Source organism: Cygnus olor, chromosome 2 (assembly GCF_009769625.2).
Source record: "Cygnus olor isolate bCygOlo1 chromosome 2, bCygOlo1.pri.v2, whole genome shotgun sequence".
NCBI lineage: Eukaryota > Metazoa > Chordata > Aves > Anseriformes > Anatidae > Cygnus > Cygnus olor.
The window spans coordinates 34,177,063-34,190,925 of NC_049170.1; the positions used below are offsets into that span (position 1 = coordinate 34,177,063).

The 13,863-nt window shown below is 44.1% G+C and overlaps 1 protein-coding gene across 10 annotated transcripts in view; it reads right to left on the reverse strand.

Annotated features, from left to right (window-relative positions):
* Positions 1-11,470, reverse strand: part of FAM126A (family with sequence similarity 126 member A) — a 44,882-nt gene extending 33,412 nt beyond the window's left edge. For 2 of the 10 annotated variants that reach the window (XM_040546688.1, XM_040546698.1), the window contains exon 1: positions 11,352-11,470. The gene's annotated coding sequence lies outside the window, so the exon portion shown is untranslated. Of the gene's footprint in view, positions 1-8,827; positions 8,847-10,090; positions 10,115-10,583; positions 11,191-11,210 lie in introns of those variants that run through there. The other 8 variants (XM_040546692.1, XM_040546691.1, XM_040546693.1 and 5 more) reach the window with 8 other exon arrangements.
* Between the last annotated feature and the right edge of the window lie 2,393 nt (positions 11,471-13,863).

The following is a 13,863-nucleotide window of genomic DNA, read 5'->3' on the forward strand; positions in this document are numbered from 1 at the left end:
CTCGTAATGCCATTTACAGTGCTGATAAATAGTCGTATGGGCACACGACCCAGAACATGACTGCAGAAAGCCTTCTCAAATCTTGAGCAGAGGGTATGGTCCCTATAAGCAAACGCTTTAGAAGATTTTAATTCTGACCTTTGGCTGCTGGCAGTTACATTTGCTCAACTTCAGATTAGCAAACAACAATTATAAACCACCTTTGTACACAACCCACCTTGTACTTGCCCTTTACCAGGCAAAAGATAACTCTTTAAACACAACCAAACAACTCATGCCAGCCAAACGGTTTACCAAGACAGAGAAGGGAGATTTCATATTGATTTATTCCCTTGAATTTATACAAGCTGTAGTAAGTCAGATTTGTATTGTTAAAGCTGTACAAAAGCAACTCTAATAGTAGGGCGCCAAACTGGTGTAAAAAAAAAAATGAAATGAAAAAGCTTGGAAGTTATTTTTTTTAATCACACTTCACCATTTCTTCCTTGCTGCCTTCTGCACAAAAGCACACCCTAAGTACAACGGCAGTACTGGCAACAACAGGGTCAGTCAAAACCAGCCACTGGAAACCAATTTGCCCGGGTCACATCCCATTCCCCAGCCTGCACAAGCCCTACTCTGTTTCAAGCTATTTCAGTTGCAGTATATCAAGTGTTAGCTTTTCTATCATCTGCAATATACCAAGAGTTACATCCATTATAGGAAAAATAAAGAGCTATTACTTTCAAAACAGCTGTTCTTAGCAGCTGAAATATACCTGCTTCCTCTTTTGTTCTGGTCCATGCGAACACTACTGTTTACATCTTATTAAATCTTTAAGAAAGAATAGATACAAACAGTGTAGTCTTGGAGAAAATAAGAGATCTAGATGAAAAATCTTGTCGTAAACTATGTTTGTAGTTATTGTGGGTTAATAGAGTTAACAGTTGAACATACACAAAAATCAAAGTAATAACCATATATGCATCACAAGAAAAGACATTTTAACTTAAAGCAACATTACAGGTAGAACAGCCAAAAGCTTAACCGAACGTATCAGAAATAACAAACAGAAATACACGAAAGGGAACAGTGTACTGATACTACTAAAGTCACCCAATCCACACAGGTTTTCCAGGTTTTGCATTAGTCACAAAACCCCGCACTATTCAGATCAAGGTGTTTTCTTTATGCTCTAATAAGAAAGAACTAGAAAGCTTTAGAATGTCTTTTTTTTTTTTTAATGTATTAGCACACCTGTGTCTAGAGTCCTACTCCTGTGTCAGAAGTAGCAAACACCACAGTACAGGACGCAGTGTTCTTACCACTTCTGTAACGAAATGCAGTGCTGCAGAAGTTACCAAGTTAGAAGAAGCATTCTCTACGCAGCTCCGAGCAAAATAAAGTTACCGTCCTCATACACCCTCATTCCACTAAGCCCAACGCATACTACATCACGATGAAGTCAGGAAGTTTCCCTGAAACCCAGAAAACAAAATTTAAACCAGAGATACAGAATAAACTATGCAGAGAGAATAATTATGTTGCAGCTCTTGTTTCAGCACAAATACAAGCCTTGAGTCAACAACCAACAGTCTCTCCAAGAGCAGAGAGCATTATTTTGGTGGCGATGCCATGACCTCTAGTTACCTACTTTGCCTCCTCAAACTTCAGTGCTACTACAGCTTACCTTTACTAGTAGTTACTCGTTTAATCTAGCTGTTTGTGAAGTCTGCTTGTTGTAAGCTAATTTTAAAAACAAGTTTTCCTTTCTGTGAAAATGGCAAGTCATCTCAGAGGTCCTTCTGAACTGATCAAAAAGAAAGGTGGCAGGTAATTCAGCAGTCGGAAATGCTGTCAATATAAATCACAACAGCACAACAGCTTCAGTATGACCTAAAAAGCATGCAGAGAATTGAGCAGTGGCTGTGCTTCACCTCCAAGCATCAGCTGCCAAAGGCACAGTTCCAACACCTCTACCACAACAGCGTAGTTTCGGTTAGAGCAAGCAGAAAAGAGTTCATCCAACAAATAGTTTAGTAGTGACTCTTATCAGAAGGACAAAGCTCACAAATGGACAGGGGCTGGAGCAAGCTCTTCACCTTCCACTTTTAATACTCTACACCTTCTACTTTTCAGTAACAACGTTAAGAATGCAACACTTCGCCAAAACCTCTTCGTTCCACTGGCTGAGAGCAAGATTTTAGGAGGTTCTGCCTACTTCCAACCCTGTTCTTGGTATCTGCTCCTCATCTATTTTGAAAGGCAGAGATGCCTACTTACAAGCCAACAGAACCTAACTGTAGAAGACAGTACACAAGACCCATGACTAAGAAATTTTGTAGCAGCTCTTGGGACTTCTTTTCAACAAGATCTTCCTTCTGCCTCCACAATGTGCAGGGAGCTCCAAAAACTGAAAATTAGGTTGCAAAAGTTCCAGGTGCTTCAGAAGTGACTGTTTTATTTAGAAAAGAAATAGTTCAGTTGTAAATTCTAATTTTTTGAAGTAATATTACTAGCATGAAAACCATTGAAAGAGAACTGCCTGCTCTGAAATCACACCCTCCTTTGCCAGCCAGTCATATGTGCCCAGCTGAAAGGTCCATCTGCAGCCTGAACTCCTGAAAGCGTTCACAAGCACCTACAAATAAGAACTATCCTTTCAAAGCAGGTCCACGCATAGCTGAGGAAGCCTAACACACTGTATTTGAAACAAGCATCAAACTATACTACCGGCATAAATTCTGGGATAGGTCAGCGATTCAGATGACCCAGAAACAGACTTCAAAAACTTAGTACCCCTAAGAAGAGTTATTATGGTGTGTTTACCCAGGGGAGGCCTGCAGTATAGTGTACTAACATCAACACACACGCTCAAATGTGACTGCAATGAAAGGGTTTGATTCTTATTTTCACTCCAGAGCATTTATTTTATTTTAAACAACTGCTATGACACTTCCCACCACCCTGCTCTACCACTACAACAACGTAAGCATTCCTGATAACTTAATGCATCCAAAATATTACCTCTAGCGTACCATTCTACCATTTCCCCAAAGACCATGAGAGAAAAGCATAAGTGTTACTATCTGGAATACAGCACACATTTTATAGCAAAAAGAGGCTTGTGGTGATCTACCGATAACTGGTTCGGTAGCTTATTTTGTCATGAAGAAGCTATAGGAAGCTGCGTTTTCCAGAGGAGGGGCACATCAACACTGACAGTAATCTTAGGGCTTGGTTTGCTTTGAGTGGTTGAAGATCGCTTCCTGTTAAGCTGCAGAACTCAAATGATCCATCAATAAATGTACATAATACTACGTTAAATAGCTTCAGGAAAAGGCTCCTTTATCTCCACATGACAGTTTTCTCATTCTTCCTCATCCTTTCCCCACCAAGCTCTCCCACACAAGCCTGCTGTATCAGAAGACTGGACACGCTAATTTGAACGACATTTTCCAGCATCTAAATAGAGCTTTGTGTATTTTACACACTTTATGAACATCAGAAAAACATCATTTCTTTCCTGATTATTTTTTTTAATGTAACAGCAAGACCCACACTTCTGTCTTACTCAGAATTTGGTATGTTTAAGATTTTAAAAAATAACAATAACAGAGCACGCGTATAATTTCTCTTTTCCTATTTCCTTTATTTTCACGCTCATTAAAACTCGAGATGTCTTCTGCTCAAAACAGGCCTGAATTTCTAAGTCTAATTCTTTAAGATCTCCGCACCTAATATTTCTAGAACCAGTGATCGGTACTTCAATATTTGGTTACACGCTCTGAGCCCTAGTTTGGAGCACAGGCTTCAGGGCTTAGAGTCTGACAATATTTCTGTAGCCTAACAATGAAGTCGTCGAGATTTGTTTCTGTAATAATCTGAAGTCTATGGAGTTCAACCTGGAACCTGATTCAGTGCATTCTGCTTACGAGAGGCAACTGAAAAGTCATTTGAATTGCAGATGCAATTATGACAATACATGGAAATTGGTCATTGACTGCACAAGTATTTGGGACACGGTGGACTCAAATGAACCAGAGCCGAGTGACAGCAGGACAGCTTCACAGCCCTAGGAAGCACGTTACACTCACGAAAACTGCTGTGCCCACAGTAAAGAGGAGCTGTAACAAACCAGGAGCAAAGCACGCTACCACGTGAGAGGAAACACCAAATAAAATCTCAGTGAATGGCCACTTTTCAAACAGTATGACATTCTTTCCAAGGGGGGACAGAGGTGTAATTGCACGACACAAAAGGATCATAATCCCGTCGTTAAAATCACCAGTCACATTTGAGGAACCTCTTAAAGGGTAAATGTGGCAGCGTTTAGTTCCTGGTGGTTTCATCACCCAGTCAACTTCCTATTAACACTGTTCAGTCAGCTCCTCTGGTTGCTGTACAAGCAGGGGTTTCTTCTCCTCCCAACGTCAAGAATACCCGCATCCTACAAAGCTACTAAATTTATACAGGACGTTCACTTCTCTGCACTGAAAACTGGTCATAAATGGGTGAGTTAAGCGAGTTAGCCCTTGCCACTGTTTCATGGGAACACGGCTGAACTAACAAGCATTCCTTGACCAGAATAGGACATTTTTAAGTACCACTAAAATAGGAACGAATCAAAGATTTCCACGACTTCCTTAAAGAACAAATGTATGCATTATGCATGGGAACTGCACAGTTTAGAGATCTTCTCTAGTTAGGCTAAGTTTCAGGTGAAAAATATGTGTCAGGTTTTCCCATTACACGTACGGCTTGCCAGCACCAATAGTTTAGCATGAAACATCACCACACAAATAACCATTACATCCTAGTAAGAGCTTCCGGGAACCACTGCTAATGCACATGCTTCAGAGACTCTTAAATTTCGATGCAAGACAAAAAGGGTCATATTAAAAATACATACGCCAAAAAAAAAGTTACTAAGGCAGCAAAGAAATTCAAAGGAGCAGAGACTGCATCATGTTAGAGAGCAGCTGAGTAGATTAACAAGTGCTAGAAGAGTAGTTCTGCTACATTTGCAGAAATTACTGAAAAAGCAACACAACTTGAGCTCACGCCTTCAAGCTATCTTGACCAACTTTAAACAATTCTAGCTGAAAAGAGAATCCAGCTACTTCAAGCAGTATCATTAAGTACTTTGCAAAACAGATGTTTCCTTTGTTGTGTTTCACAAAGTGACATGACAAATTTGATTGTCTCAAATACAGTGCTTCATGACAGCATAGCAATGCTGTGGTGAAAATACCTGCCACTTACAGTAATGATGCAAAATGCTGCCGAGAAAATGGGGGGGCACAACTTTTTTTTCCCCTCCGCAGCTTTACAATGAAAAGTCAATCACATTTTCTCAAGAAAGAGAGGCATAGGTAAATACTATACAAGCACTCACAAAGCTGTGTGAGCAGATGCACAGAATTACTGTCAAAAGCCCATCACCTGCTCCTCTGGCTGCTGCACTGGGAATTCAGTTCAAAGCGGGGGGGATAAAAAGGAAAAAAAAGCAAGAGCCTATTAGTCTTTCTAGACCTGATATATAGAGTCAGTATAATTGGGAGTGTGAGACTTGAAAGTGGAAAGACTACAGCTTATTACGCCTAAAAGCTGCAAGTGAGTAAAAGTAGTAGCATGTCCCCAGCATGTGACATGAAACCTGTAAGTATTTTAGCACAGCCTCGAGAACAGCAATAAGAAAGGTATTATCTTAACTGAGCAGACAGCAACTGGCTCAGCCAGATGTGCTACTAACCGCAAACTGTAGGAGAATATTCAGAGTCACACTGCCAAAATGTAAAGTTACTGGAAGGCACATTAAATTGTTGCTTTAGTACCAAGCCCCTTCTACCATCGCCCCTCCGTGCTTTCAAAAAGCTTCCCTTCATTAGCCCAACGCAAAGTGTTGGAAGTCGCAGCCTGATTTTGCAACCTACTTCACCTCTGGAAGAATACCACACAAATTCATTCAGCCAGCAGGCACTAAGGAAAAATCTTACCATGGAAAAAGGTTTCCATTTTTTTGCCTGAAGATCCTGTAGAGACAGAGACCATACAGCACATCCAGCATGCTTACAGGACAGGCTGCTTGAAAACATTCAAGCATCCGAATGTTAAGAGACGGTAGATGGCAATAAAAATTATTAAATGAAGATTCTTAATATTTATTAGGCCAACTTACAACTTTTACTGATATTTGAGTCATTTCCTCCAATACAGCAAATACAATAGGATTAAAAAAATTAAAAGTACAAAAAAATTGTATTTAGAAACGAGAATAGATTCAAGTACTTGAAAACAAACCACAATGATATAGCACAGCCTTGTCCATCAACCAGGCATTCATGAAGACCTTTTATTACCCAACATTAGCTTGTGTACAATACTCAGACTGCTAGACAGCTTAATTATTGAGCATTAGACTTAACTCTCTACCTCCAATCAAAAATCTTCCCACAAGAATCTATTTCATTTTGCAAAGGCTGCATATTCAGAGCATAACAGGCTTCCTCCCCCCGTTTCTAAAAGGAAAAAAGAAGAAGGACTGCAATAAAATATCGTAATAGTAGTGTTTAGTATTAACAAAAATATTAAGGCTGTATGCACTGTTCATCAGGTTGGAGCTAGCACCTTGCTGAAGCATAAATATTTATCCAGCACAAACAGCGGGAGCCCTTAGGAGACAGCAAGGCTTAAAGCGCTGAAGTGCGGTAATTAGCATCCAGCGCGGCTTCGGAGCATGCTACGCTATTTTTAATTAAAGGTTAGCTTCAAAATAGAAAAAAGTAACAAAATGCTAATGGTATCTTAACTCTTACCTAAGAGAGCTGTCTGTAATGGCTCTCTAAGCCACCCCAAACACACAAAGCTTCTGGCACTAAATTTAGAGTAAGAGTGCTTATTCCAGTCAGGATGGAGAGCAAACACTCGGTGACTCGTGCACCAGCAATAGGCGTGTTTAGCTGTTCAGCCAGTACTGCTTTTACCTACATCTCTTTGTCGTGCTTTGTTTGCTACAGAGCATTTCTTATCATCGGGGGCTAGAGACAGAAGAATGCAAACATACATCTGCTTTGGAGAGATAGCCCGTTTCCAATCTTCCTCTCAGCAATCAGATGATATGTGACCGACTCTCCTGCAATGTTGATCATTTAAAAAGGAGTAAAAAACGTTTTCATGCATGCTCTCATTTTTCATGGCACTCTCCATACACAAGAGTGATGATTACTGAGCACGGTCCAAATTCCACATGCTTTATTGATTCCAAATCTAATAAATAACGCTCCCGATAACAACTGTTTATCAAGCACACATTAAATTTGTGCACCATTTGGAATTTACAACCAGGCCTTATAAACCTAGCCCTTAATGCATCACCCTGAAATAACCGCAGCACCACTCTCCCATTTCTGCCAGCGGGATGACAGGGACGGGTCACGACCCGAGCGCTGCAGCGTTCACGGGGGCTGCAAGCCACGTTACGTTCATTCAGTAGCTCCCCAGTTGTTACCAAAGCATGCAAGTTCACGAGGGGATGTGGCTAAAGAAGTCACCATAAGTAAGGCGCCTGACGAGAGTAAGCCAGCACTCTATTTTTATTCTGCTGGTCTCGAACCTGATCCTAATTAGGACAAAGGCTTCACAGCAGTTTCACCAGGAGGACTAAAACACGGAATATCCTGCGTTATTTTAGATGAGCAGTACGTTAAAAGCTTGGCTCTTTCAGCTGGCTTTTAATCTAAACCAGAAGTATTCGAGTCTGCAAGCTAGCAAAGTTCCAACACCGATGTGACAGAACCCTAACCACTTACAGTCAGAGCAGATGCAGAAGCAAGACGCTCAGCCTCACAGAACTAAGAAATCATTTTAATGGTGTGCAGAGCTTGAGCGTCCTGGAAGCTTTAAGCAGGGCCTTGCAGCCCTGGCGCAATTTAAAAACATTTTTCATACTTGAGTACATTTTTTTCTTCAACTACACTGACCTGACACAGATTCCAGTCTTCATCCTGACACCACTTTGTTACTGCCTTCCAAGATTATCTCAAGAAGCATTACAAATATATTAATCCAATTTAAGTACCTAATTAACTGATGATAGTAAAACAATGTTTTAATTCCAACACATTCTTCACTCTCAAACGTGCATTTAATACTCCCCATTTCAATTCTGGCAGCTGAAGGCAGCGAGTGGCCAAAAGAGCCGCTCTTTCATAAAAGAAAGAAAATACAGATTTAAAGAAAAGATATGATGCCTACAATTTTACTTAGTGGGTTTGGGGAAGGGGGGGGGGTGTGGTTGAGCAGTTGTTTTATTTTAAATACTTCCATGATTAAACAGAACAGCATCAGCAAATCAAAAGCTATAGTTCTGTCAGACAGCAAACTATCGGATTCCAGTACAACAACAAGAACTTCCAAATCCATCCTACCATAACCAAACCAATACGCTGAGCAATAAGTTTTAAGCACATTGTATTTTCATAACACCACATAAATCCACGAGGTTACACAGTCTCTCCAGCAATCAAGCTATTACACATCAGTATTTGCACAGTCTTCAATTTGGGAGGGTTTGCGTGCGTTTTTGTTTGTTGTGTATTTTTGTTGTTTTTAAGCGTAGGAGATTTGGGATCTAGTTCTCCTAACTTCAAAGGAGACAGAGCATACACACACAGAGAAGGTCATATCATCAGGCTTCTCATTTCCTACATAGTGTGACAGGATCTCCTGTTTAAACTTCACGCTTATTACTCTGGCAGACCGACTGCTTGATAACTGTTAATATCTTCAGTAACACACAAGTGCAGCGACTCATGCGCATAACCCCCACCTATGCTAACAAAAGTACCTGCACAAATCCAACGGCAGACTTCAGCATAAGCTTGCACCCAGTCTTGCATTTGCTAGACAGGAAGCACGCCAGGTTATGCGAATAGGGCATTTACCTAAATGAGGGCTTGGTAATGAACCTGGTGATCCAACTAACGGAGTTAAGTCTAAATGTTCCCAGTGGAGGCTCTGCATGTTTGCAGAGCAGCCAGGTGATCTCTGCAAGAGTACAAGACCCACTGCGTTTGAATATTATCATCATCATAAACATTTAAGGCTCATTCAAATGCCATTTCCAAGCCTCAAACATAAAAAGCACTCCGCAGGCTCTTAGTCCCAAAGGAAAGCCTGGGAACTGTGACTTTTCTCTTACAAATCACGCGGATTTCTCAAACTTCCACAGAACCTGAAACAAAGTAGCGTCAAGTTGGGCCATAAAATGCATATTTATCTTCTAATCAAAATAGCCAGACAGTAGTCAACATTTAAAAACTGATGATAGTAAGATAAATCTCCAGAACGAACAAGGTGGTTTTCACATTGCACATACTGAAGTAAGTCACAGATCAGAGAGAACCTACCTACCTTGAGGTAGGATTTAACGAAAAGGCATTTCTTGACATGAACGTGTTTCCTTGTGTACGATAACGCACTAAGAAATAGATTAACTCCGTGGCTTACTGCTAGGCTAGTCATAACATTTGCATCAGTAAGTGGGCTCAGAGCTTAGGGCCAGCCCCATTGTGCTAAGTAAAATACAGATGACACATACCATTTACAGGGCCTAGCCTTGCAATATCTTTCGCACATTCTTGTTTGCAATACAAGTCTTTACAAATTAAAATCCAAGTGACTTAACCATCCAGCTATGCCTGTGAACATGTCTACCATGAACTTTCCCAAGTGAAAGGAAACCCTCCCATTCATGTAGCTATTGCAGAAGTTTGAGATGATTCTGCCCATGAAAGCCTTCTTCCTTTTAAGAAGCATTCTGAGTAAACTTAACTTGTCCCCTGAAACAGCTCACCATTGAAAGGAAGTGAAATGCTAAAACTAATAAATCATCCCCAGCAACACAAACTTCCTCAAAATTGTCACCCCTCTGTTAAAAGGCCTGTTAAAAGCACCCTGTCTCACACAAAGGTTATCACAGAAAAGAAGAAGCTGAGTTTTGCATTTCAAGAGTAGTATTTTCATGTTGTCCCCTTACTCTGGCGGAAAAAACGTATCCAAGCACAATGCCAGATGGATTCAGCTCAACTTTAACGTTTGTTACTATTACCTCAAGTATTTCACTGATGAAAGTGAAATAGACTGGAAGTTAATTTCACCAAGCTTTCCAAGGCTACTGACTTTTCACAACTTAAAAATAACTTGTTGGAAGGTGGAGATGACAACAAAAGCATGGCACTGTCACACAGGAAGGCATGCTGTGAAAGGCACCAGCTTCTGAAAAGATGCTTTGTAGCATCTAGCTGCATTCTCAGAGGCAAAAAAAACCTGCAGAAAAGCCTTTTAAATGCAGTGACAACCAATCATCAACGTCGCTCTACACTTTGCCACACAAAACTGCTCCTTCGCGGTGTCATTTGCTCAAGTCGCTTTTAAAATAACACTAATCATTAAGCCTGAACGTGCAGCTGACAAAACTACTTAGCGGCAATCAATAGAAGCTAATATTTTATTCCTCTACACTCGTCGCGTGTATCGGCAACTGGTATTAGGAACGATCAGAGATCGGCGTTACAAGACACACACTCCTCGAGTACCCAAACCTTTTCCTTGAGGACGCACAACTTTCCTGACAGAGCTAGGGTTCAGCTGGAAGAGAAACAAGGAGGGCAGCTCCCAGGACCACAGCAGTCAGCCAGCGGGCGTTATTTCTGCATTGGATATTCCCTTTGGATGACAGCGTGGGACAAGCTGGCACGATTTGGGGCGCGCTGGTACGATTTGGGGTGCGATGGTGCGATTTGGGGCGCGATGAGGTGATTTGGGGCGCGCTGGGCTCAATACCGAAAGCTCCCCCGGCACAGCCTCCCGCAGCACTTCCTCCTCACGACGCCCGGCCGCCAACTCTCGCCGCGTACAACTGTTGCTGCCACTTCTCGCACCCCTGCCCGCACCGCCCCGAGCCGACGCGGCGCGGAAAAACGGTGAAAATTAAAAATAAAAGGCGGAGAGGGACGGGCGGCAGGGCGAGGCTGGCGGCACGCCGCGGCACCGCTGCCGGTGCCCGCCCGGGGGGCAGCTCTTTGTCTGCCCGCCCCCCCCCCCAGCCCGCTGCCGCCTCCCGCAGCCCTCGGGGGACGGATTCGGCACGGGGAGGACCGGAGCCTGCGGGGCGCTGCCCAGCCCTGCCCAGCCCTGCCCTGCCCTGCCCTGCCCGCCCCGGCGGGTACCGGCTGCCCGCGGGCCGTGCGGGGCTCCCCGCAGCCGTTGGCCGCCCAACGGCCGCCGCCGTCCCGCGCGGCCCCGCCGAGTTCCCTCAGCGGCCGCGCGCCCCCGCTCACTGCTCACTCCTCGCTCGCTCACTCGCTCACCCCGCCCGCCCCGCGGCGCCTCCGCTGCTCACGGACGCGCTCGCCCGCGGGGAGCGACGGCGGGAGGGAGGCGGCGGGCTGGCACCGCCCGAGCGGCCCCTGCCTGACGGCGGCGGCGGCCAATGGGCGTGCGAAGCGCGGTCACGCTAGCCAATGGGGTCCTCTTCTCGCCACCGGGGGCGGGGCCGTCCCGCGGGCAGGGCGGGCGGCGCCGCGGGGCTCTGAGGGAGCTCCGGGGGGGGGCGGGCGGTGCCGTGGGGGTCCCGCAGCTGCCTCACGGCTCCCGGCGGCGCCTCCCCGTTATAAGCGCTGCCCCTGTCCCTGCCCCCTGGGCTCTGTCCTGCTCGGGCTGCTCCGGAGAATTGCCTTGGAATAAAACGGAGCGAGCATAATTAGCCACTTTTTGTTTTAATGATAGTTCTAATTTTATTTATTTTCGTTTGCGCCGCGACGCTTTCCTTGCAGGCGTGCTTCGGGGATTAATTTTTAATCCTCAGAAGCACATGCTTAGGGTAATCCGCGGGATCAGTGCGGATTAAATTAATCAGTAACCTGCGCCGGGGGCTGGCAGGGCCCGCAGTGGTGTCCCCTGCCCCTGCTGTGCCAGGGGGTGTCCCTGCACCCATTGTATCAAGGAGGGGTCCCACTGTGCCAAGGGGGTCCCATTGTGCCAAGGGGGTCCCATTGTGCCAAGGGGGGTCCTATTGTGCCAAGGGGGGTCCTATTGTGCCAAGGGGGTCCCATTGTGCCAAGGGGGGTCCTATTGTGCCAAGGGGGGTCCCATTGTGCCAAGGGGTGTCCTGTTGTGCCAAGGGGGTCCCATTGTGCCAAGGGGGTCCCATTGTGCCAAGGGTGTCACATTGTGCCAAGGGGGGTCCCATTGTGCCAAGGAGGTCCCACTGTGCCAAGGGGGTCCCACTGTGCCAAGGGGTGTCCCCTGCACCTGCTATGCCAAGAGGTGTTCCCCTGCACCCGCTGCTCCAGGGCCCAGCTCCCCCACACCTTGCCCCCACAGCTCTCCTGCCCACAGAGGATCTCCATTCCCACACCAGTCGGTTACACGGAGCTTGGAATCCAAGGAACTGGCAGGTTCAACGCCTTCACTCAAAATCCATCCTTCCTGCATTCATACTTCGGTGTCTTTCTGCTTAAGCTGTGTCTCAACCTGTACCATCGTAACACTCATGTCCACGGGTGTCCAGTGTGTCGTTCAAATTCAGTGACAATGAAACATATGGGTTATTTTCAAGGATCTTCAATAACACAAATAACACATGAAAACTGCTTTTAGAATGTAAATGTCTTTCTTACTAAGTCATTTCTCTTTATGCTACTCCCACTGTTTTATGGTCTAACTTCATTCTGGCATCAGTTTCTATGACACTGGATAAAATGGGTCTGTTTTCCTGAAAAAAAGAGATGGTATTAGTTCCAACGAAGGTGTAAGGGAGTTCTGTTATTTTACTACGGTAAGATGAAGAGAGACAGTTAAATGACACAGTCTTAGGAACAACTAAACAGAACTTTATGAGTAAGATTTTCTTTTTTTTTTTTTTTTTTCACCTTAGAAAGAACATACATCTGAATCAGAGCCAGAATGCTTAATGCTCTTTTTTCCCCTTCTAATTACCAAGTAACGGAGATTCTTTGCATTTCCATCACTTTCTGCCAGCAGTGCAGGCATAAGCAGCTCCCATCAGAACGCTTCCCGCCTGCTGATTGTACCTGTTCCTGAGATCTTTTGGTTTCTGGGACCACACAATTACCTGACTAGCCAAACCAATTCAGTATGAAGATAACCAAGTGAAAAAAGACCATTTAAAAACCGGATTCTCTTCCCTGACCTGGTTTTGTGCTCAGTCCTGCAGATCTGGGAGCAGCATGGAATACAGAACAAACCATGCGAGTAAAGATGCAGAAGTGCAAGAGGAGTTTAAAACCAAATTTGTCAGCCTGTATCCTCGGTTCTATCACATATACAGCATCAGGAAGGAATACAGGTACTGATGTGAACTCTGTATCCCAGCGCTGCTGTGGATTGCGACACAAAGGACATGCTAGGTGACCCTGTTAGCTGCAAACAGAGGCAGTGAGATCATACTGTCATTAGTTATTAATGTTACTGTTATTGATGCATTATGACTCTAACAATTAGTAAAAGTAATGAATCATGCACAAATGAAAGGCAGACATACTTCACATGCAGCATATGAAGTACAATGACAGTTCTGCAACTTCAGGTCACATTATTAAAAGAGAATAGTTTACCTGGTATTACTTTCTGATTTTACTTAAACTATTCTAGTGCTTTATGCATTCCTAGGACATTAGCCTTAAATACCGTAAATGCCCAAAACTGTTTGCAGTGCATCCTTTCACTAAGTATTGATATTTCCGTGCATAGAGGTGCGCGTCATTTATTCCCTTTTAATCTTACGTTTGTGGCAGATTTTTTTCCCATTAGAAATCCATTCCAAGTTGCCCTCTAAGAGGAGGGCCACAAAGAATCAGG